The sequence below is a fragment of the Sturnira hondurensis genome, unplaced genomic scaffold (assembly GCF_014824575.4).
Source record: "Sturnira hondurensis isolate 20B ecotype Veracruz unplaced genomic scaffold, ASM1482457v3 Scaffold0021639, whole genome shotgun sequence".
Lineage (NCBI taxonomy): Eukaryota > Metazoa > Chordata > Mammalia > Chiroptera > Phyllostomidae > Sturnira > Sturnira hondurensis.
This window is the reverse complement of record NW_028094270.1, coordinates 1,458,201-1,483,921: the sequence shown is the minus strand read 5'-3', so window position 1 is coordinate 1,483,921 and position 25,721 is coordinate 1,458,201. Positions and strand designations below refer to the sequence as shown.

Below are 25,721 nucleotides of genomic sequence, written 5' to 3'. Positions count from 1 at the left end.
AAGAGAAGAAACATGTTAGATAAAATAATGAGTAATTGTTATTTAACAAACAAAAAATAATTGATTCTAGAATGCATTTTTCTGTCATAGTAATTTGAGATTTTAATCAAAATAGCTAATTTTATTAGAGTTTTAGAAATATAGTTATTCTATGAGGTATCTTTTTTTAAAAATATTTTTTAAGATTTTATTTACTTATTTTTAGAGGGGAAATGAAGGAGAGAGAAAGATCAATGTACGGTTGCCTCTTGTGAGTCCCCTGCCAGGAACTGGCCCGCAACCCAGGCATGTGCTCTGACTGGGAATCGAACCTCGATTCTGTGCCACTGAGCTACACCAGCCACGGCTCTATGAGGTATCTTAATAAAAGCAGATTTTGGTATACATGCATTTCAAAATTTTAAGTTTCCTGAGATTAAATGTAATGTTTCATCATTTTTGTCTAATCCAACCTGTTCAACTCTTAGAGAATTATACTTCACCATGTCTACTTGAGATAGGTTCATTTACATACACAAAAGTGAGAGGTAAGAGTTTAACTTCATTTCAGGGGGATATATTATGTGAACACAATCTACTACACAAGTGATCCTTGCCTACTTAAATTAAAAATCAACTCTATGTATTATATATAAATATCCCTTATATACATATATCTGTTTCTCTTTCAAAATATTTTCTATATCTAGGTAAATTCCACATATTTTGTTTCCTGTATATTTTATGCAGAGATAAGCATTAAAAAAATACCTTGTAAGGCAAATGTACCATAGCAAACAATATTATTTTCAAATAAAATTTCAAATTACATTTCAGTAATTCTCAAACATTCATAATTTCATTTGAGCTTTAAAGTCAACTTCAAGTGATCAAATTAATAATTTTATAAAACAGCACAATATATACATGGTAAATTGAAAAACTTTAAACATTTTATTATACTAAGGCATTTCATGCAGAACTACTTATCCTACTCTTATTTTATGTTCATTAATATATTTAATATTTAATTTATCATATAGATCCTTTATATTTTTCTATTAGATACAATCTTAAGAATATATTTTGTTTTAATTGTAAATAGAACATTTTCCATTCTCATTTTAAATAGTAAGCAGCTAATGATAATTTATCATATAAAATTTTCTTTAAAATTGCAATGGTAATTAACTGATCCTTCTATTTTTCTATATATGCAACTATATCATCTAAAATATTATTTATTCCTTCCTCCCTAGTGTTTAAGCAATTCATGTATGTATAACATATATATATATAAAATATTCAGGTAACTGCAAATTTACATGCAGTTGTGAGAAGATCCTTTATACCCTTCCTCCAATTTCTCTCAACAACATGCATTTCTTGAATAATTATATTACAAAAAGAAATTGATACTCTGTATCAACTTTCTCCATATTTCACCTGTTTTACATATATGTATTTGTATAGTATGAGCATGCATGTGTGTGTGTATAGATCTATGAACTTGTATCTCATATGATAAGCAACAGACAGGACACTGCAAAGTTCCATCTGCAGCACCACCACAGCCTCCTTCCACAACCCCTGACAATGACTGATCTGTTTTCCATCTCACCATTTGGTAAATTCAATAATGGTATGTAAATAAAATAAAATGTCACTTTGTAAGACTGGCATTTTTTAATCAGTATAATTCTCTTTGAAATCCATCCTAGTTGTTGAGTATATCAACACTTCACTGCTCCATTATCACTTAGTAACATTTCAGGGTGTATATGCAGCAGTTTGCTGAACCACTCACTGTTGAAGGGCATCTGAATTATCACTTGTGCTCTTGAGTTGTTATAAATAAAACTGCTATGAACACTTTTATAAATTTTTTGTGAACATAAATATTCCTTTCTTTGGGATAAATGTCAATGTACGCAATTGCTGTGTCACATAAGCACATGGTTAGTTTTGTAAGCAAATGTTATATGCTTTTTCAGAGTAGTTGTACCATTTTACATTATCACCAGCAACGTAGAAATATTCCAGTTTCTATTTATTTATTTATTTATTTATTGTTCAAGTACAGTTTTCTGTCTTTTACTCCCATCTCAGCCCACCCCCACCAGCGCTCCCCACCTGCCTCCCATTTCCACCCCTGTTAGTTTTTGTCCATGTGTCCTTTAACTTGTTCCTGTGAATCCTTCCCCTTTTCTCCTGAAATTCCCTCCCCTCTCCCTTCTGGTCCCTGTCTGCCTGTTCTCTATTTCAGTGTCTTTGGTTATATTTTGCTTGCTTGTTTGTTTTGTTGTTTAGCTTCCTGTTAAAGGTGAGATCATATGGTATTTATTTGTCTTTCACCGCCTGGCTTATTTCGCTCAGCATAATGCTTTCCAGTTCCATCCATGATGTTGCAAAGGGTAGGAATTCCTTCTTCCTTTCTGCAGCATAGAATTCCATTGTGTAAATGTACCATAGCTTTTTGATCCAGTCATTTACCGATGGGCATCTAGGTTGCTTCCAACTCTTGGCTATCGTGAATTGTGCTGCTATGAACATCGGGGTGCATAGGTCCTTTTGGATTGGTGTTTCAGGGTTCTTAGGATATACTCCTAATAGTGGAATTGCTGGGTCAAAGGCAGATTCATTTTCAGTTTTCTGAGAAAATTCCATACTGTTTTCCATAGTGGTTGTACCAGTCTGCAATCCCACCAACAGTGAACTAGGGTCCCCTTTTCCCCACAACCTCTCCAACACTTGTTGTTTGTTTCTTTGTTTATGGTAGCCATTCTGACTGGTGTTAAGTGGTATCTCATTGTGGTTTTAATTTGCATCTCTCTGATAGCTAGCAATATCAAGCATCTTTTCATGTGTCTCTGGATCCTCTGTATGTCCTTGGAGAAATGTACTTCTTAATAGCTGAAGCATTAATTCACTTCTTAATTTTTTAATCTTTTTCCCTATTCTTTTCTTTCACTAGGATGCTGAAATACTGCACAGCAGCCTAAATACTGTCAAAATTTACATCACTTGAAACAAATATAAGATCTCAAGCTCTTTTTAATATTTCTTAATTTATTACCCTGTCAATAAATAAAGGTTTGTTATTTACCAGTTAAGAAATAACATAGTTTGTAATGTAAATTTGAGAAATAAAAATACGTATTATTGAAACAGAAAAAAAATCACATATGTTCTGGCACAATATACATCTTGTTTTTGTTTTTTTAAATGAGGATATATACAGAAATCATTAGACAGAGTGCTCAGCTCACTAAATGCCAGTCATTATCATTATTATTATAAAACCATTAAAATGCATAGGTCAATATGAAGCACCTTTGAATTTTACAATTCCAGAACCACAAAAATTGTTTTTTCTTCCTTAGGAATATTCATCTCCTTCACACTTATTCCCTTCAGTCAAAACATGTCCATATGTTCTCAGTTTTACCCTACAAGAAGTACAGTATTGAGTTTCATCATATAGTTAACAAAAAATTTCTTCAGAAGTCTCTATTTGAAAGAAGGGTATTTGACCATATTGAATTTGTTAAGTCAGAAATATTATTAAAACAAATACTAAATTATAAATCAGCCCTGCCAATGAAATAAACTGCAAGCAGCTTGTCACTTGGTATTGCTGTGAACAACAATTCATCCATTCAAACAAAAGCACAGAAAGAATGAGTGCATAGTATAACACCTGTTCTATAAACCCAGAAAATTGCCTTTGTTCCTCTTGGTATACTAGATGTTTCCTTTTTATATTTCTTTATCCTTTCCTTACTCTATCTAATATCTTATTGTGGCCATAGTTAAGTTTCTTGAACAAAGAGGCCAGTGAATTCCTCATCAAATCTACTAAGGAGAACTAGTTTTGATTCAGATGAACTCTGTATTTTATAGAATGTGAAATAGGTAAGAATCTAATAAAATTTGAATCCTCAGATTAATTTCCAACTGATATTCTTTATTTCTTGAGTATATTTCCAGCATGTGACTTTCATTTAGAAAGACATTTTAATATAAAGAAATGCATTAAAGAATTTAACTATGGGGAAGTCACTAAGCTCTGAACAAAGCTATGTCTGCACTGAGTGCAATGAAGAGGACAGCTGGCAGGTAAGTTATTATAGGTTTATTTATACATCTGTTTCTCCTCCTCCCTACCCATCCCTTTCTCACCACACATAAGGATAACATTTAAATCCTTTATGTTAAATATGAAGTTTGCCTCCTACAATGCGTTAATCTTATCTAAGATTGCCAGCACACAGTGACACTTGTAAACCTATTCTCCCATTCTTTATTTTTTTAAGATTTTATTTATTTGTCTTTAGAGAGGAAGGAAAGGAGAGAAATATCAATGTATGGTTGCTTCTTGTGAGTCCCCTGCTGGGATCGGGCCTGCAACCCAGGCATGTGGCCTGACTGGGAATCGAATCGTGATCGTGTGGTTTGCAGGCCTGGGCTCAATCCACTGAGCTATACCAGCCAGGCCCCATTCTTTATTCTCAAAAAGGAACAAGCAATAAGACTGAAGTTAATGGTGATCAGAGGTGGAAGGTCAGATTCTAGTCCTCACTCAAACTTGAACTAACGTATATGCCCTTAGCTAGTTCACTCTGTCCATTTAGGCATCAATTTCCTCATTTCCAAAGAGAAAGGTTTGGACAAAATCACACTATTACCAGTTCTGCTCTTGGGACTCTACAGCTCTCTCAGGACACAGAGGGAGGAGGAAAGATGGTGGCTTTTGGTTAGTGCTCCTCTTCAGCGTGTTCGACTTCTTCACGTAGAGTTTTGTTGAAGCACCCTGCACACACTGGGGTGCACACACACTGCATAATAAAGTAGCTTGCCTTTCCAAGACCCCCTGGTTTCTGTTACAGGTCCCCTGGCCTTCAGAAGAGACTCAAAGCGCTCATCAAATAAAAAATGCACTTTCAGGTTCTGAAGGGCTTATTAAATTCTACCTCAAACTTGTCATTTCTTCAATAAATAAATCAAGAACTTCAGAATTTATTCATAGACTTACTTAGTCAAATCAGTTAATTATTCAAAATGCTAATCATTCTCAAACTTCTTTCTAGACCTTTACTCAAATTAAATCTCCTGAATTTGAGTAGAAAACTTAAATATTAAGAATTATACTTACACAAAGGTTTTCCACATTCTGAGAATTAAAAGAAAGTTATACAATCACACACATGCACAATGGAGTGCTAAGCAGGATGGCCCTACACTGAGCCTTTGAGTCCTTATATACCCATGTTTAAGTTGCTTCCTCAAGTATACTGTTTGTTTCAATCACATTACTGTAAACAAATTTTTGTGTCATATCTTTATAGTTTGCAGCGGAGTTTTGCACAGAGTGGTTCATGGAAAAATGGTAAATGTGGGTCCAGGAAGTCAAAATTTTATTAACGATAATACAATTATTTTTTATGATACTACCTTTTTACACTGGATTAAAATGTTCACTCTTGGTAAAAACCAATGGCAGATACAACTCCAGGCACCTTATAGTCAACATTCGTACATCGAACTATACCACTATCTTTCTATTCTTACTGCTGTAAAAAATCAATAAAAATATAGTTTATTGACTACACCCTTCCCCTTCTTTCCCACTTAGGAATGTGTACAAAGGACCCATGATCATAGACAAGAGGGTGGCGACTGAGGGACTGGGAGGTGGGGAGGCAGGGGAGAGCAATAGGGAAAAATTTGGGACAACTATAATTGAACAATAATAATATGTGTTATATATATATACATATATATACACACATATATATAGTTCCACTTAAAAATTTCCTTGATACAGTTCTAAAAATTGTGAACTGATATTTATGATATCTGAGTGGTAAAATTGGAAACATGCTATCAAACAAACAAACAAACAAACATGGAACACTTCCACTGTACATCAACGTGATGGTTACCTCAAGGAAAAGTATACGGGAAGTTTTTTTGGTAATAAACTGAACTCTTTTTCAGTTTATTGTCTTTTCAATAAACTGAAAGACAATATTTAATGGAAGGGATGACTAACAAACTATAATTTTAGATTTATGTCTTTGGCAAATGGTTTACTTCAAAATGAGCAAGATGAGCCTTTAATGTTAAAAAAACACACAAGTGACTGCATGTTCTACAAATTATAAAATTCAAACTATCAAGCAATACCTTAAACTTTGGAAACCTTGTGTCCAGCTTAAATTTGACTGCTTCCCAATACTTTTCTAGTCAAACTCTCCTAGTGGTGTCATAAGCAAATTTTGTTTGGTGCTGTTGTATAATAAACTCTGCCACCATGTGGGAGGTCTGCGTAATTTGGTGAACTTATATCTTCCCAGTGACCAATAACGAGGTCATGAAGTCATGCACAGGTAAAAGATGCTGTCAAAGTAAAAGAAGAACAACTGGATTTTAACGTAGCAGAGTGTTAATATTTTATTAACATAGTTTCAGATTAAAAATTACAACTAACCTTTGAGAATCTAACACCTGCATATTTTAAGGAAGTATTAAGAAATGGCATCTACAATTATTTGAAAACATATTAAAATACATCTTACATTTCTAACTGCATATATTTATGAGGGAAGAACTCTTTCATATACTACTTTAACCAAAACGATCTATTATGAAGCAGTTAACACAGGAGCATGTATGAGAATGCTGATGTTTCCCATTCAGTCAGACATTAAACAGTTGTGCAAAAATGTAAAATTATACCATTCTTTTCATTAGCTTCTTTTTGTTTTGGAAAACATAATTGTTTTGTTATATGTTAAGTGCATTTACACATGATTGTTTTATTATTGCCATTCCAAATTAATTAACAAACATTTTAGAAAAAGTTTCAGAAATTACTTGTTAAATTTCTAATCCAGTAAATATTAATGTGTATTATTCAAATCCTCCTCAGATCATTTTGGGTCCTTAATAATTTGCTGGAGTGCCCCATATTAGGGTCTTCTCTGTGTACTTCATGATGTATTGTATTGTTTACCAATATTTCAAACAGCTAAATTTATAGTAAATATTATTCTAGATCTATAAGGGTAAAGACTCTCTGTTTGGTTCAGTAACATCATAAGATTAAATGGTCATACTCTATTATATTATTATTAATCTCATCATTAAAAACTTACACAAAATACTCCCCTGAGAGTCTCCAATTTTTAATGCAATAGTGAATAAGTGTATAATTTTTCAATGGTCAATGTTTACTAGTAGTAACTATTATGTAAAGTATAGTAAGTATAGGGAATAATGATGACAGTGAAAATATAAACCCTATGCTTGATGACTTAAAATACAATGAAGGACAGTTTGACCACAAAAGAGGGAAGGAAATATATATGTACAATGTGTCAGTACAGTTTGTAACAGAATGCTATTAGTGAAAATGTGGAGCAGGCAACTACAAGTGGCTACTTCCACACAGAAACATCAAAAAGTCCATTAAAATTCTCAGAATAAACTTTTTCAAAACTCTGGAAAACAGACAAAAGTGTATAATAATTAAGCAAACACTAAACAAAAAAGGCAATTTAAAAAACAGTAGGAAAAGCTTTAAGGAATTTTTATTTGCTATTACTCCAATAACCTTCATGGTACAGTGGTGATTTTTATGTTAGCAGCCTGCATTTAGATTATGGGATTCTGGTTCCTGCTTTCTGGAGGAAACAGGGCATGTATTATTTTCAAAGAATTGCGTTCACATGGCCCAAACTGTCTAGCGGATGTCTGAGGAACTGGTGCAAGTTACTTATTTTGGTTACACATGAATCAGGACACCCAGGAAGGAAAAGTAATGGGCATTCAAAAAACTATAAAGCAAATGAAAAAGTTTTATGAAGAAAAACATAAAGTTATGGCATAAAATAGAGCTTGAGAGAAAAAGCTGAGGCAGATTTTTCTTTGAGAAATTAAACATTCAAAATTCTAATAGATATTGGGGAACTTAGAAAGCCACATGCATGTCCAGAGAAAGATGCATGCTGATAAAAGACCTGAGGGAACCCTGGCTGAACTTCAGATGTTGAGGCGACTTTCCTTGCAAGTCCCCCTTGTGCCACAGATGAGAGTAAACATGACTTAGAAATGATGTGATCTGCTTGGGGAGGAGAGGTAGCCATTTTCCCAGAAGAAAAAGGCCATGAGTAGTGGCCAGTTGCTCAGGGGAAAAAGGCGTTGAGCCTCTTCTTCCAAGGGCTTTTATTGGGTTGTCATACACAGGGATACAGGGTGGCAAGGATCAGACAGTAGATAACATTTCAAAGAAATCTGAGGGCTTAGTATGAGTCAGAGTCTGTCAGGAACAGAGTTTTAGGGTTTTCTGCTCAAACCCTTGGCATATGAATGAAAGCACTCTTAGAAGAGCAGATTTCACAGGTTTATCAGGAAGTCTTTGTGTTGCCAGATGCTCCCCAGGACATGCTCTAGCAAGACAAGGAGCTGCACCCCTCCCCATCAGGTATTCAGGCTTAAGGGGATTAGAGCCAGGAAGCACTTCTCCAGAGGACATGGGGACACAGGCTATCTCAAAGCCAGGGGGCGAGAGTCCATTGCTCTTTGTTGCAGCCCCCCTAGTTGAGTTCTTCCATGAAGGCCTCCCAAGTGATCAAGTCTGGCTTAGGCTGGCCCTCCTCTGAGGGGTCTTACCCACCATGGACATCCGACCATGCTTTGGAGGCAGGGGAAGAAGCAGAAGCAGCGCTTGCTGCCAGAGACAAGCTTTGATTCCTGTGGCCTGCATTCCAGAGGTCGCACACTTAGCCATGAGGGGCAGTTACAATTCCTGCAACCAGGCAGGGCAGTTTCCAACATCCAGCCTTATCTCTCTGCTCAGTAAAAGCAGGGCACAAAGGCAAAGACAGAATTATAAATGACCTGGTTAAGTGTTGACTAAGCATCCCAGCACAAAACTAACCTGAAAAGAATGTGTTTGTTTCCTAATTTTCCTTGTTGTTTTATTTCCCCCTTGTCTTTTTCCTCCCTGTTTTTTGACTCCTTGCATTCAGAGAATTCTTTGTTTAAAAAAAAAAGAAGCTGAATACAATCTAAATGAACACAGACTTTGAAGACCACATGGGACAAAGAATATTTACTTTCCAAATTATACCAGTGAAGTCAACTACACAAACAACACAAAAATATGTATAGCCTACAGCGAGCAACAAAAACATACTCTGAAGAGAGGGAAAAATCCAATTTTCAGGGTTACCGTATAACATGTACATGTACATATAGGTACAGTTTTCAACCAAAAATTAAAAACTTGCCAAAAATCCAAAAAGTTAGTCCATTCACAAAAGAGATTAACAGAACTGACCCTGAGGACACATAGACAATTTATTTATTTGACAAAGACTTAGAATCCATTGTCTCAAAAATACTCAAATAGCTAAAGAAAACCATGAACAAAGAGCCAAATAAAAATAATGTATGAAAAAATAGATAATATAATTAAAGAGACAAAAATTATCCTTTTCAACCCCATATATATTCTGGAGCTGAAATATACAATAATGGAAATAAAAACCTTACTAGAGGACTTAGGTTTTGAACAGACAGAAGAAATAATCAATGGACAGGTCATTTTAAATTATCTAGTCTGGTAGCAAAAACAATAACAATGGGGCAGAATAAACAGAGCTTTGGAGAAATAGCATACTATCAAGTATATCTACATAAGAGTAATGAAAACTCAAAGAGGGCAAAAAAAGAAAGAAAGGGCATACATAACAAAAATTTGTATAAATAATGACCAAATACCTGCCATATGTGATAAAAGACATGAAGCCCTATGTTCAGAAATCTCCAAAAAATACATAAAGAATAAACACAGAGGGCCCTGGCCGGTGTAGCTCAGTAGATTGAGTGTGGACCTGGGAACCAAAGGATTGTGGTTCAATTTCCAGTCAGGGCACAGACCTGGGTTGGCCAGTTCCCAGAAGGGGACGCACAAGAGGCAACCATACATTGATATTTCTATCCCTCTCTCCTTTCCTTCCCCTCTAAAGATAAATAAATAAAATATTAAAAAAAGAAACCATCCCTTTCCCTCTAAAATATAAATAAAATTTTTTTAAAAAACTGAAAAAAAAAACTACTGAGACACATTATAATCTAATTGCCAAAAGCTAAGGACATATATACAATCTTGAAAGCAACAAGACATAATCAGCTTCACCCATACCAGGAATTCTCAATAGGTTTAACAGCAGATTTCCTACCAAAAGTATGAGGCCAGAAGGAAATGAGGCATGCATTTTATTTTAAAGTGTTGAGAGAAGAAAAGTGACAAATTCTATAGCTGGCAAAACTATCTGTCACAAATGAGGAGCAACTAGAATCTTCCCAGATAAAAAAACATGGCAGGGGTTTATTACAGAACAATGTGTTTATCCTCCCAGAAATGTCAGAGTCAGGATGAAGTAAAAGAACATTAGGCAGTAACTTAAAGCAATGTGAAGAAATCAGGGATTTTAGAAAAGATTACTACATGGGTAAGTATAAAAGCCAATCTTACTATTTATTTGGTTCATAATTCCTTATATTTCCTATATGATTTAAAAGACAAAGGCATACAAAAATAATTATAAATCTATGTTAAATATACACAGCCATCCCAAACTTATGGGAAACAGTAAAAGCATTACTCAAAGATGTATTTGTAGCTTTAAACACTGCCATTAAAAAAGAAAAATTTCAAATCAATAATCTAAGCTAACGCACAAAAAGGTAAATAAAAAAGCAAATGAAATGAAATCTAATAGAACAAAGAAAATAATAGAGTGATGATCAAAGAAAATGGAGAATAGAAAATAATAAAGATAATGAGATAAAAATGTTCTGTAAAAAGATCAACAAAATTCACAAGCTTGTTGCTGAGATAAAAATGAAAGAGATGCAGTCAGATATGAAACTAGAAGCACTACTGAAAAAATCTTACAGAAATACAACGGATTTTTAAAATAATTTTATTTATTTATTTTTAGACAGAGGGGAAGGGAGAAAGAAAGAGAGGGAGAGAAACATTAATGTGTGGTTGCCTCTTGCACACCCACTACTGGGGACTTTGCCCACAACCCAGGCATGTGCCCTGACTGGGAATTGAATGATCGACCCTTTGGTTCACAGGCCAACACTTGATCCACTGAGCCACTCCAGTCAGGGCAGAAATACAATAGATTTTGCAAGAAGATTATGAACAACTGTATCCCAACAAATTAGATAACTTAATAAAATGGGCACATTTTGAGAAATGCACAAACTACCAAACCAACTATAGAAGAAATAGAAAATCTGAACAGACATAAAACAAATAAAAAATTAAATCTTAAAAAAAAGCTTCCAAAACAACAAACATTCATGAGCAGATGATTGTACTTTTAAATTCTACCAAGTATATAAAAAAGAATTAACACTAATCTTTCTCAAATTCTTTCAAAAACAAAAGAGCCAGTAATACTTAATAAACTCTTCTAACATAAAAATTATCCTGATCCAAATCTAAATAAATATAAAAATGGGAAAAATGAATATGGATTCAAAAATCAATGAAATATTAGCAGATAATTTATACATATTTTTAATTATCACACACACCAAATTTTTCAGGATATGATAAATATTATCTACCATTAACAAGAGCACTTTACCACAGGAATGTAAGGGTAACTCAACAAAAGAAAATCAACCAACATACCAATACAATAGAAGAAAGAGGAAAGACACATGATCATCACATTTGATAAAACATATGTGAAAAAATGCATCAGGCTTCCTTTTTCATGACATTCAAAAACCTGGGATGAAAAGGAAATTTCCTCAATATGATTTAGAGCATTTATTGTAAGATGACTATCATTTATGAAAGACTAAAAGCTTTCCTTTTGTGATCATGAACAAGACAATGATTCCTACTTTCATGATTTCTATTCAATATTTTACTGGAAATTCTAGCCAGAACAATTAAGTAAGAAAAATAAATAAACTGTAGCCAAATTGGAAATAAAGATTCAAAACTACCTTTATTCAGATAAGCAATATACTCTCTATATAGAAAAATCCAAAGAATCTACTATGATATATCCTGTAAGTAAATTTAGCACAGTTGAGTGTACACACTCAACACCCCAAAATCTGCTGTATTTCTATTCGTTGGTAATGAGCAATCAAAAACGATATTTAGGAATGAATTTTATTTATAGTAGCATTCAAAAGAATAAAATAATTAGAAATCAATTTAACCAAGGAAGTAAAGACACTTATACTTAAATATACAAATGTCACTGAAATGTGACAATGTGGATGAACCTCTAAAACATTACACTAAGTGAAAGAAGTCAGACCCAAATGTCACATATCACTTAATCCTATCCATATGAAATATTCAGAGTAGGTGAATCTGAACAGAGAGGAGACTTGTAATTGTCAGGAGCTGAGGGAAGGGGAAAAGTGAGAGTAACTGCTAATGCGCTTCCTTATTGGGATGATGAAAATGTTTCAGAGACGAAACAGGTGGTGGTTGCACACAAAGGAAATGTACTAAATGCCACTGAATTGTTCACTTTAAAATGTATAATTTCATGATTTATAAATTTCCTTTTAACAAAACTGTTATCAGTACCATGCTTTGAGTCAGAGAACAAAGATAATGAATATGATGAGGAGAACTAAGTTCAAATTTGAGTAATTAAAACTTCTGAATGCTGAATTGTGATACATAAAAAAGTAAATTCATTGGCCTTGTTCCCCTCATATTGTATAATTATAGAGGATGCCTCAGAAAAAAGCAAAGTAAGCTGTGAATCTAGGATGGGAGATACTCTACACCCCATGCAAACCTAAACTGTGATGCACAGAGTTTAGGCACAGTCCCCTGTAAGTACATGTATTTCCCAAGGCTACTTTCACTGATTCGTTATTCTAGAGTTTGCTCATTTGAACTTTACACTCACTTGAATAATCTTAGACTAAGAGAAGAACTGTGGAAAAACAGACCATAATACTATATTTTCCCAGCATTTTTTAAATTTTCCAGAAAAGAAGGTGCTGCCACGGAAGTCAGTCAAAGTGCCAGGGAGTCTCCCACATTGGCTAAGACTGCACAGAACAGTTCTTGCACTGAGTGCACCCAAGGCTACAAAGATAAATGGATGGAACTCCAGCCACCAAAAGTTAGCAAGGTAATTGGATAGAAAAAAAAAATCGTCCCCTCCCTATCTCTGTAAGAACCATGGGCTTGAACAGAAGGAGATACGGTTTGGGAGGTCTCTGAGGCACTTAAACGATCCTCTTTCCTTTTGCACCAACATTCTACCTGTCTCACAAGCTCAGGAGTCGGGGTTTCAGTGTGGCAGGTGGCCAAACCTGCATTTTTGGTTGCAAAGGCAGAAAGTGGCATATTATTTAGTTAAAATTGTTGTTTAAATAAGGGTATTTTTTGTTTGTTTTACAGATAGTGTCTTTTCTTGTACTTTATGAACAAGCTCTGGAATGGAGTTTCTGAGTTACAGTTGAAAGCCAAAGAACTGGATGTTAAAATCTCTGGCAAATAACTGCATATAAAAATATCCCATTCTACAAACACAGGGGCAAATGTATGTTAAAAAACACATTTTCCCCCATGATGATGTAACTCCTCCTGTCAAGAAAATTTTGCCTGTCAAAGATCAGGCTATCTTGTTTCCACCTTATTATTAGAGGCCAAGTTATCATATTTCTTTTTTAAAATTATTTTATTGTTGTTCAAGTGCAGTTGTGTGCATTTAACCCCCACCACTCCAGGGTAAATGAAAAATATAACAAAAGAACTAAAGTACAATACTATTTGATTTAGTAAAAAACATATACTTATAATTTATCATGGATATTTGTTGTCTCATCCAAAAATATAATAGCTAGAATAAAAACTCATATAGAATTTTCAGGCATAGTTTTCAATTGCCCACTCTTATCATTTCCTCCCAGTTAATCTCTTGTCTACCCCAGTTTAATTTCTTCTCTTCTGTGCATTCCCTTTAAGATATATACAGAATTACTTCACTCATTTAGAAAAAAATAAGAGGCAGAATAAATTAGAGCTCATTTTGTTTTTTCAATGAAATGTTTCTTGTCCATAATTTCCTATATTTTGAAAGTCAAGACACATGCTAAAGCCAAAAGAGTCTGGGATAGTGACCCAGCTTCTCTGTGTTCCAGTTGTGTGACAGGCAATGTACTATAACTAAGATTCGACTGAGTAATATACATTATGAATAAAGTAATAATACCTAGTCATATTCCTGGTGTGAGGATAAATAAAATAGGAAAAAATCACTTGGTATATAACCTGGCATGTGATACATAGTTAATCAATAAATGTTAGTTATTAAAAGATATTCTCTTTTCTAAACACTTTATAATGTAAACTAAATCTATCTTTGATTGGAGAATATAAAAATGAGAATAAATAAGGAATTCAAATCTGAGTAATAATTGAAATGTAACTGTAAAGCAAAGACAAAAAACTACTCTTCTTTAATGACAGAAACATTTTTTTCATTCAGAGATAAATCTATTAGAAAAGTAACAACAATGCACGTTATCTGGAGAAACCATTAGAATCTGTCATCATGTCTCTTTGGCAGCTGCATATGTCTGGCTAATGCCATACTCAAATGTGTTCATCTGTGCTGTTCTTGGAAAAAACAAGCAGAGACTATTTAGCTATGTCTATCAATACAGCATGCCTCATTTTTTAATTTAACAAAAAAAAACAATATGCATCTTGGTTGATGTTGATGTTTATAAGTGAGTAATGCAAATCTCACAATCTGTAAAACATTTTCCTTTCGTAGAAGGATAATGGGATACTTTAATTGTTACTTTGACATTTTAAAACACAGGCCAGATACTTAAATGACACCTTTTAAATTACAACTGCCAAGAGATTGCTCGTAATGTAATACAACATGACACTTTAAGTAACCATAACCAGGAGCTGTTATTTTGGTAAAACATATTAGCAATTAGAATAAATTTATTTTGAGTTCTTGCATACCAGTAACAAATCAGCTGTCACCAGTCTAATAAAGTATTTTATTTTGCCAAATGCTTTCTGGAAAATTATCTCTTTTCTATAAATGTTGGCAGATTAATCTTTTTCAAGCCTTGTGTAAAAATCTGGGATCTAAGACAACAGGAAGAGAGAATTCTTCACTTCAAATTCATATTTGCAGGCTCATATTTAGGAGAGGACATGAAGTACAGTCAGTCTGATAGCAAGGTAAACTAAATCACTTTCTCTGCCATACTTTCTCTGCCAACTAGACACCTAAGTCATTCAGATTTTCCAGGCCTTAGCTCTATTATCTAGAAAACTACAAATTTTTAGATGGTTGTATTAGGAAGAGATAATTCTGCACTCTCTTTGGAAAATATAGATAACATGTTTTTCAGACTATAAGATGTACATTCCTGCCCCGCAATTTGGGAGGAATAGTGGTTGTTAATGCTGTTGTTGAGCTGTATTTACATTTACATTGGTGAAATACTATCTTATTTATGTATTTTACCACATTTTTTGCTTCAAAATTTCCCATTTTTCTCCTCTAAAACTTAGGTGTGTCTTATTGTCCAAAAAATACAGGTAAGTTGGTATTTTTTTAAAAAGGCATACATCCTTAACTGTTAACTTCTAGTTTTTGTTTTGTTTGTTTATTTTTCTGACTAGGGTTGGCTAAATGTCTCTAGTTCCACCCACTTCATTAGTTCTAAATCTTGGCTCAAATGAACTCTGAGCATAATTTCATGGATCAAATCCTCAACTCACATAAAGATTTACTTAGACAACACCATAGTGGCAATATCAACCTATGTAAACCCTTCTCCAAAATAACATCTGAACCTCGAGCAAAATTATCACTATTAAAGATACTTCTAAAAGTGAAAATAAAGGCATTTATACAGTGGAATTGAATGATCCCTATTCAATTCTTGTTTGACTGTGATCATGCAGAATTCTCACAGCTTATACATGAAAGCTGTGCTTATTTTGTACACTTACAGCCTGGTAAACACCAACCCAGAATGCTCACCTAGAAAGAAACATAAAAGAATGAGAAATTGCCTAAAGAAGCAAGAGCTAGAACTAACAATGACAATTTCACTGCTTTAGAACTTTGATTTTAGTCAGCCATAATAGTAAATTAACCTGATGACTTTGCTTTGACACTGACTGATCACACACATCAATGAAAGGGCAGCAGGCACTGTTGCTAAAGAACTGGTAGAATATGAAGTTTACCTGTGGCTATTTCAATATAGCAATGAAATGGAAGATTGTGATCTATATCCTCTATGAAATACTGTGCCACTCATAAAAGAAACATCTTTCTTCTCAAACAGGTACAACTAGGTAGCTGTATTGTGCACAAACTGTTTCCCAACCATGTTTATTCTCATTCTACATATTAAATACAAATATGAGACTGAAAAGTAAATGCATAGCTACCTAAGATTGGTCGCTAGCCTTGGCTTCTGCGGCTCAGTTGGTTGGAGCATCGTCCTACAGACATAAGACTGCTTTCCACAAATTTTAGCATAAATGTACTCTCATATATTTGTAGAGTGTAGTTCTTGATCTCATATGTATATGTCATGAAAATAAATTCAGGCACTCTGTATTCTTTGAAAAAAATCAATACAAACAAAAATTGGCTTGATCAATGCACATAAACATGTCTGGTTTTTAATCAGAAAAACAGAGAGTGAAAAATTTGTTCCTTTCAGAAATAGACATTTACCAAAGAAATACCTGAATGGTTAACCCAGTCTTCAAAAATAATTAGGACTTCTCTTCACAAGGCAGAGAAGTTGCAGACAGATTAAGACAGCCATGTCAAATTACTTCTGTAATAAAATTTGCAATCAAACCAAAATTACAATGAACATGTGTTTTCTGGTTATAGGCTTGCATTCCTTAGCACTTACCTGCAAAATGTGATGCTATTTTGAGCAAAATAGTTTCTAAATCATGTCTTAGACTAGGTAACTTTTTGTATGCTTTCCCCACCAACCCCAACCAAAAACAAAACAAAAAACTAAATACATTTTCGAGGAATAAGAAGCTTAATGAAATAGCTCACCAGATTTATTTGTTGCTGCATTTGTTATCAAACAAGCCAGTATTATTGCTGTTCCTGTCATTATTATATTATATAATTAACATTAGAGCTGTAATCAACTTTAAGAGATCACTTCCTATCCTGGATAAGCAAAGATTCCCTTTTCTTCAACAAAAAAAGTTGAGGTCAAAGGTGGTAACTGATTTGCCCAAGGTCATATAACTATAAAATACATATGAATTTCTGACCTCCATCCTTACTGGAAGGATTGTTTTACAGTCAGCACTGTTTCCTAAGGGCTAGTTACGTTTTTACCTTACTGAATAATTTCAGGATCAGAAGTTTCCTTTCCTGACATGAATTCCCCTTCCTGGTTGAAAGTTTCCACTGCTGAGTTTGGGAACATATTGGTAGGCAAAGGGTAGATAAGAAGAGTCAGGGGAGGTGTGGTATACTTTCTTCCCAGTTAGAAGTTTTCCCTGGTGGATCTACCCTAGCACAACTAGGGGAATTAAGCCTGAGGGCAAGTAGAGGAAGGCTTGGTGCAATCAGAGTGCCAGAGTCAGAGCACAGACAAGCACAGGCACAAATGCTAAATCAAAAGTATACAGTAATGGTCTTAATGCACATTCTAGTCCTCAGAACTACAGGTTAAACAAACTCAGTTTTTTATTCCTTTCTAATTCAATAACTTAAAAGTGACTCCAGGCTTATGACTCAAGTCTTGAGCCACAAATTGTTAGAATTCTGGCCTTATATTTCCCTCTGATATGCTTGGTTTGAGCTCTTCATAAAGGCTAGGTAACTGGGGCAATACACGTTTGTTCATAACTCAAGCATATTTCTAACCACTTTCATTACACCAACCCACTTCAATTTTTGTAATCTTCCAGATCACCAGTGGCACTGAGATTATAAACAGAGAGTATAGAACACAAGTTGTCTGCTTCCTATAACAATACATTTTCCACTCTGGCATACTGGCTTCTATGTTTTTCATTTCATAACATCCCTGCCAATATTAACAGTAAAACCCAAAGACTTTCAGTAATGGTACGTGAAATGCACTTGGTAAACTGTAACTCTTTCCACTTCTATTTATATATTTAATCTAATATGAAATCAAGTCCTTAGGTTGGGGATGCATTGGTTGCTGTGTGTTTGTGTAGTTGAGAAAGAAGAAGATTGGAGGTCAAAAATATAATGCAAGGGAGTATCTGCCAACTACCATAACACCTAGAAAGTTGTAAGAACGCCATAATTATCTATTGATTAAAGAATAAATGAATGAACAAAGAGACCAGTGAAAGACTGACTCCAGATTTCTACCTGTCATAATTTAACATGGAAATCACAGAAGATCTATATTCCCCAGAGACTTTATACCTTTATTTGGAAATCTCACTCATGAACACAGTGCTTGGCATTGTATCCAGTGGTCAGTAAGTTCAGAATAGTAGCAGTTTTAAGAGAAATAGAAGTAGCAACACTAGACACTATACAAAACACTTGAAGTTTACTATTATATTTATTCCTCATAATAATACTGTAAAGTCGGCAATATATGTTATACCCATAATCCATATGAGTGAAATAAAAGATAAGGCCAAATAACTGGCAAGTTCCCAAAGCTAGCAAGTCACAGAACTCAAATGGAGGTGTGAGTCTTGCCTGAAGTCCTTGCTTTGATAAGTGAATAAGTGCATGTAAACTGAGTGCAACGATACCGTGTTTTTATATGGGAGCACCTTGAAAAGGGTTGAACAGAGGAAGTTTAATTTAGTGAATGGCCAACCCTGTAAGGTCTCTGTAATACCAACACGCAAGGACCCCAAAGTATCAGTATGGCCTCAAAGAATAACAAGAAAATCTGAGAAAGAATCACCAGGAAAAGTCCTAGAATAAGGATGAAAGCTTAAGAGAAACACACAGGCATCATGGCACTAATTTTCTCCATCTGGAGGAAATAACCATCATCTATAGAAAACAGAAACTCAGTCATTCATTTTGTAAATAATTATGCCAAAATTCTTAGTTTTAAGTTAAATACTATTCTGAACATAAGCTCATTTTTCATTAACAAAAATTCTTGCCATTTTGAAGCAATTTAGAGCCATCATGCTGCTCAATTGCACTGTAACTGTGGGTGTATAAATACAGCAATTATAAGAAAGTTCCTAAAGACAGTGCTGGATGTGCCAGCTCTTACCAAGAAATTTTTCCATTCTCTTTTTAACTTATTTTTCTTCCTGTTTGTTTCCTCCTAACTCTCTTAATTTCTCAATATCTTCATATGTTAAATAACGACTACAAACTTTATTTTTGAGGAGTTATACATTTCAAGTCTGTAGATTGTCAAAGATGGCATATTTCACAAAGTACCAAATTGAAAAAATTGATATTGCCATTTGTATAATTAGCCATCATAATTAGTTGACTAAATGATTCTGAAGTAGATCTATTGTTAATCATATTTTGTAGTTAAGGAAACAAGTTAATGAACTCTAAAATAGCCAGCTGGGGCTACACAGTACAAACATGATATAACAGAACAGAAACATATTCAACAATAGGCTACAACTTCATAATACAGGTTTAGTTTTGAGCCAACTCAGTCTTATCCCAGAAATGACTATATTTTATAATTCTGAATTGTATATGGGTGTCCAGTCTTCATAGAAGCTAGTAGGTGGCTATAGCAGCATGCCAAGTTTATTGGTTCCTGGAAGGCAAGCTAGGGAGTTTAAAAAGTGAGCAGACTTTCTCTGACTTCCATATTAGCATCTACTAAATAGTGATGAAACTTCCGGGTACTGAAATAATCCCCAAAGTAGAATTGAGCCTACTTGAAAATATGCATATTTATATTAAACACTGCAAACTAAAGAACATAGTCCACATATCATTGTGCAGGCAATTTGGAGTTGTTCTTTACGTGGAGAGAAACTAAGAATGTAAACAGTACAGGGAAAGAAAGGACAAGGAGAAAAAAGCATTTAGTGACCTAGCTCATTCTTTTTTGATCTAATCCTTTATGTCTCTCAAAGTCTCCTTATCATTGTCCCTATAACTGGTATATCAACTACATATGAGAGCCTTCAGACACCACTCTCTCATTTTCAACCCACAATAAAGTCAAATGTACCCTGAATTTATTAAACTAGCAAAGATAAATCTCTAAGTAGCAATGGGGACCAAAGATCTCCTTGACATTCTCACTGTACATTTCAGCTTCCTTGAAATAAATTGCATGGTATTTAAATAAAATTACTGTGTCACTTGCAAAATGTTTCGTTATACATTTTTTATTCTAACCAATGCTAATGCACCCTAAGATATCACATATGGCTACCCTCTTAAGGCATTAGAATGTGAAATTATCATCCACAATACCATCATAAGAGAGGAATAAAGACCGATTACCTGGGGTTAAGAGGATGACTGACATAGTGATGAGTGAGCATACAACTAAAATCACCAGCAGGGCAATAGCAATTCCCTTCCAGTTTCTCTGTGGAGGGCTGTTACTTCCCAGTTCCTACAGAGATAGAAAAAAAAAAGTTTCATAATTATAAATGCTCCAGGAGAAATGTATTCATAAAGAAATGATTCGGTGCATGGCACAATCACAGTTTGAATTCTGATTAGAATCCTCTTCCTCTTCAGTACCTCATTTAATTATGCAAAGGTGCATACATTATAAATGGCTATCTTTTGGGGGGCAATCTTATTTCTCTAAGAGATAAACTAGGAGAGCTTTAGGCCTATTATCCCAAACGCAAGGGATTTTAAATGCACTGACTATAAACATGAGGATGAAAGCTAAAATACTCTGAAAAATAATTATGGAAATTAAGTGTGTCCATTTACATCTTTTTCTTACAACAACAGAACTTAAAATAAAAATTTAAATACAAACACTCCCAAAGCACTACAGACTACACTTCCAACTGGATGAGGGAAAAAGATGAGAGATAGGGAAACCATTCAAAATGCCACCACTGCAGAGCAGTGCACAGTTGTCCACACAACAGGGTCTTTTAAACAGCTCCCCCACCACTCATAAAAATCAACAGGGTGTAGTAACTAAATTAAATGAGTGTTTCTATATCAATGTTTAACAGCATTCTCTCCATGGGCAGCGTGCATGATATTGTCAGGGAGGTAAGATGGATGGGGAAGGATAAACTTGAGATCTCTCACAATGAACAGAGTGAAGCTCTTCATTTTCAGATGATCTACTCTCTTGGCTAGAAATGTGCAAACATAATTCACCAAAGCACAACACAGACCACACTGGTTTGAAATGTATGCCAGATTTTCTTTGCAATAAAATTTATAAAAACAGGGAGCTTCCTCTTTCTTCTTGCTCCATCCCCCAACATTCTTCCCTCCTTCTCCAGTAGAACCCTCTTTATTCAGAAATATTTAAGTGATTTGAGAAAAAAATAAACAAAACATAAATGTCACTGTTTGCACATAAATCATGCAAGGAGCCATACAGCATCTGTGATTTAAACTAAGATAAACAATATAGAAAACATTTAATAAGCTATAAATGAGTTCCTGTGACTCACAGATTAAAAAGCATTAAAGCCAATTTTGATACAGTAAAGTTGGCATTCACTTCTGCCATAAACATTTTGGACTTGAACTAGGCTCTAAGTAAATTCAAGAAGAAAATATGCATAGGAGGTATTTTGTTCTTGCTTGTTTTACCCCATCTGAGATCAACCACTTTCAGTTTTTTTTTTCAGGCTCATGACCCAAATCCAACAGAAAGCAATTCCACTTTTTAAAATGACTTGCTCTACACCTCTTTTCATGCTTCTAAATGCTTATAATTCAAAGTCTGTATTCCTCATGTATTTTGCTTAGAATTTCAATTGGTATTTTACACATAAATCAAGAGATTAGGTCCTCAAATCATCAGTGTTAGAGTAATGTCAAGTCAAGAAATAGTTGGATTAAGACCATAAACCAACCATTTTCTGAAATTCAATGTCACTGAAGTTTTCTAGGTATAATGTGAAGTTACTTCTCTATATAAAGGCTCTATTTCAAGACTACTTGGGGGTCAGAGTGACAGAGTAGAGAGATCAATGCTGTAAATCAAAGCCTAGCATGGTCAGGAAGTTCTGAAACACTCTAATGAAAGAAGGGACAGCAAATAGGAAATGGTTGTCTGGGCCACAAATCTTAAACATGTTTGCATTTGTTGACTGAAAGGGAGGTGCACCAAGTAATTCTCAGTGCAAGGAAGAGATTAAGCAAGGGTAGCTGACTTCTCAGTCTAGTATGAGAATTAAGAGTAAACCAAAATTTAAATAAATTAATTCTGACTTGATTTACTGTTACTTAAATGCAAATTGTTAGAGAAGTGACTTTTTTTGTTGTTTTTCAATATGATGCAATCACCACGTGTTGTCCCACAGACATTGTTTAAGACTAATAACAGCTTAAATATCTTACTATGTGTATGTATTATACCGAGTACTTTATATTCACAATCTCATATAATCCTCATAAAGATAAGGGGGAATCACTATTATTTTGACAGATTTACAGATGAGAAAAATGGGATTTAAAAAGATTTTAAAATAAATCCTCTCAATGATAATGATATATCAGGCCATAAGTTGGGCTTCGAGGACATATTCTTAACCATTGTACTATGCTGTTCTAAAAGTAAATATTTCTAGGATAAATTCATGAATCAATCAATAAGTCAATGAATCAAGGAATGACTACTACCTCAACATAATAATAGTTTCACTTTAATACTTTTTCTTTAAGAAAATCCATAGTTATATAAAAGCTTTCCTGAATTGTTATGCTTTCAAATAAATTTGTTTCCCTCATCACAGCAAATTGAGAAAATACACCATTTTAAAGTAATAAAACATATCGCTTATAATTTTTTCTTCTTAGAAGAAACAGATAAGAATATGCGGCTGCTCTGAAGTGACTCATCAATGTCCACAGTGCCTACACACCTCTGTTCAGGAATAAGCAGACTTAATTAACACTTACTGTAATTCCCCCCTGCCTGTCCACCACACATCTTATTACCTAATTTCCTTCTATCCCATACTTTCATGTGCATCCAATTATAGACACTAAGTATTCAACATCCTGCTCAAATGTCTCTTCTTTAGGGAATTTTCCCTAATTATGAAGGCCATATATGAGTTTCCTTCCACTAAGAAAAAAATACATGAAACGCATTGTATCAATAGGTTATATCTGTTCCTTAATGGCAAACATTCTTGTTAATTTTCCAAGCCTCAGATTCTTAAAAAAATGTTAACTGTGATAATAATGATAATTATTTTAAAATCTTGCAAGAATTAAAACAAATTATTCAAACAAAACTCTCACTTAAATGTACAATAAGAAAGTTCACACTAAGTACACTGCTTGGGATGTTCTCCCTCCATACCCTCGCACTCATTGTTAAAGTGCATCTCAAACACTCCTTCCTTAGGAAGCCTTACCTGAATGTCTTCTCTAAAACAGTATACCATATCTCCCACTATTCCCTTCACTTAGCTAAAATTTTCTTCATAAAGCTATCTCTTTTGGTATATCAAATGTCATATTTAATTATATATAACAATATATATTAAACTGTTTGAGTGTTCATTTTATCTGCCTCTGCTCCCCAGAAAAGAAGTTTTGTAATGTAAGTAACCTAGTTCTCTTGCTCTCTGCTATTTCTTTGCATTTTGAAGTGTGTTCAGCACACACTGGTTATATAATAAATAATACAAGATGAATGAATGAATGAATGAATGAATGATGAATGAATGATGATAGTGGCTATGGTGATGATAATTATGACCCATGGTAGTGATAATTATAATGATAGTAAAGATTAGAGCCATGTATAAAGACTGATTGCATCTGTGTCCAAGTTATTATCTCCTAAAAGTGGTAATGGCATCTTAGGCCACTTTGGATTACTTGACATGCTTAACAATCTCTGGACAGGTGCTCAGAAAATGATCACCTAATTAATGAAGTGGCATAAACAGAGTCCTGAAAGGGTATAGAGACACCTTGCTACTAACTAAGTGTGCACTAATATTAAAGTTTTAAAATGTAGCTACTTGCTAAAGATGAGTTTAATTGTAATTATTTTTGCCTCAATTATCTGATGCTTGGTTAGCAAAACAGTTGTCATTCTTGAAGTTACCTTCTCTATCAACAGTCCCCTGTACTCTAATTTTCATTGCTGCAGGACATGGTCCCAATTGTTTTTGTTTTTCAATGACTTCCTACCAGACAATACCTGAAAGCAATCAATTGCAGGTTCCAGGGCCACAAAACAGGGAAGGTGCTACGCAGCAGCCTGAGAAATAAAATACTGAAGGTGCTTGCAACACAGTCATCTGGATGCAGAACAGAGCCAATGTCGGGATATTATATTCCCAGCAGAAGTTAGAAAAGAGCAAGTATCTCATACTCGATATACTTCTGAAAGTCAGTCCTCCAGTGAAAAGATGCATCACTTGAAACAGTTGTGTCCAATTCCAGATGATATTCCTGCAATTGTCTAGACACATGTTGGTACTCCATACCAAATTAAACTTGATCTATAACCTAGTTATTTATGTTGTAGGTACTGCCCATCCACATACACATCACCTTTCAGGAAACAGTAAGAAGATGTCCATGACATACATAGTTTATGTAAATCCAAATGCATTTTTAATTTGTTCACATGCAAAGGACAAAATGTTTAACATCATAGGCAGAAAACATTCAATTTCCTTACAAAGAAGGCAAAGTAAAGCTTATCAATTTTTTTTCGTATCCCATTTGTACTTTCCCTTAGAAAACTCCAATATTCATCCATCATACGAATCATGAGAAGACACAGGATACCTCCATACTAAAGCAATGTCAAACTGATAACATTTAGAGAAAAACACGAGAGATAAAAACATGGTGATGCCTAAATGGCATCTGTAAATTGGACATGGGTGTGTTTTAAAAATAGGTATTCTCCAACCACATGTTAATTTTCTGAGAACCGCAGGAAAGATTATTTAAAATGTTTTTATTGCTACTTGAAAAGATAAACAGATTTTCATGTTAGAATATTAACATTTAATGCATTGATTCTTAGTCTGATTTTCAACATAAGCACATTGATCATTCAAAAATTCAACTTTTCACTTTACTTATATCCCCTCCCTGCATTTATCTTATCACTTAAAAACCCTCTGATATACTTAGGTCTTCACAAAAACAGACTGTTAATGTTCTCTAAAATAAATAAAATAAGTTCCTCAAATTTAAAATAAAATTTTCTGTTAAATAGCACAAAACTTTAAATTTCTTTTTATTTAAATGATCTTACTTTTCTCATAGTGTTCACATTCACAACAGTGAATAGTTTCAATTCTGAACAGATCAGAAAAAGTCCAAAAACATTTATATAGAAAAATATCTTAAAGGAAGTGAAAATACTCTTATATGTTCTATATTGTTTCATCATTATATTAGAAGAAAATCCAAATTGATGAAAAATACTTTTACAAAATTCCTAAGTAATGTTTAGTCAGTTCTGGCTTGAGAAACCTAGAGATATGGGGATTCAACAGT

The 25,721-nt window shown here is 34.1% G+C and overlaps 1 long non-coding RNA gene across 1 annotated transcript in view; it reads right to left on the bottom strand.

Annotated features, from left to right (window-relative positions):
- The window catches only part of LOC118978257 (uncharacterized), a 155,076-nt gene extending 134,434 nt beyond the window's left edge, over positions 1-20,642 (bottom strand). Inside the window, exon 1 of the long non-coding RNA XR_005064678.1 lies at positions 20,532-20,642. This is a non-coding gene — a long non-coding RNA (uncharacterized LOC118978257). The remainder of the gene's footprint in view (positions 1-20,531) is intronic.
- Positions 20,643-25,721: the final 5,079 nt, after the last annotated feature.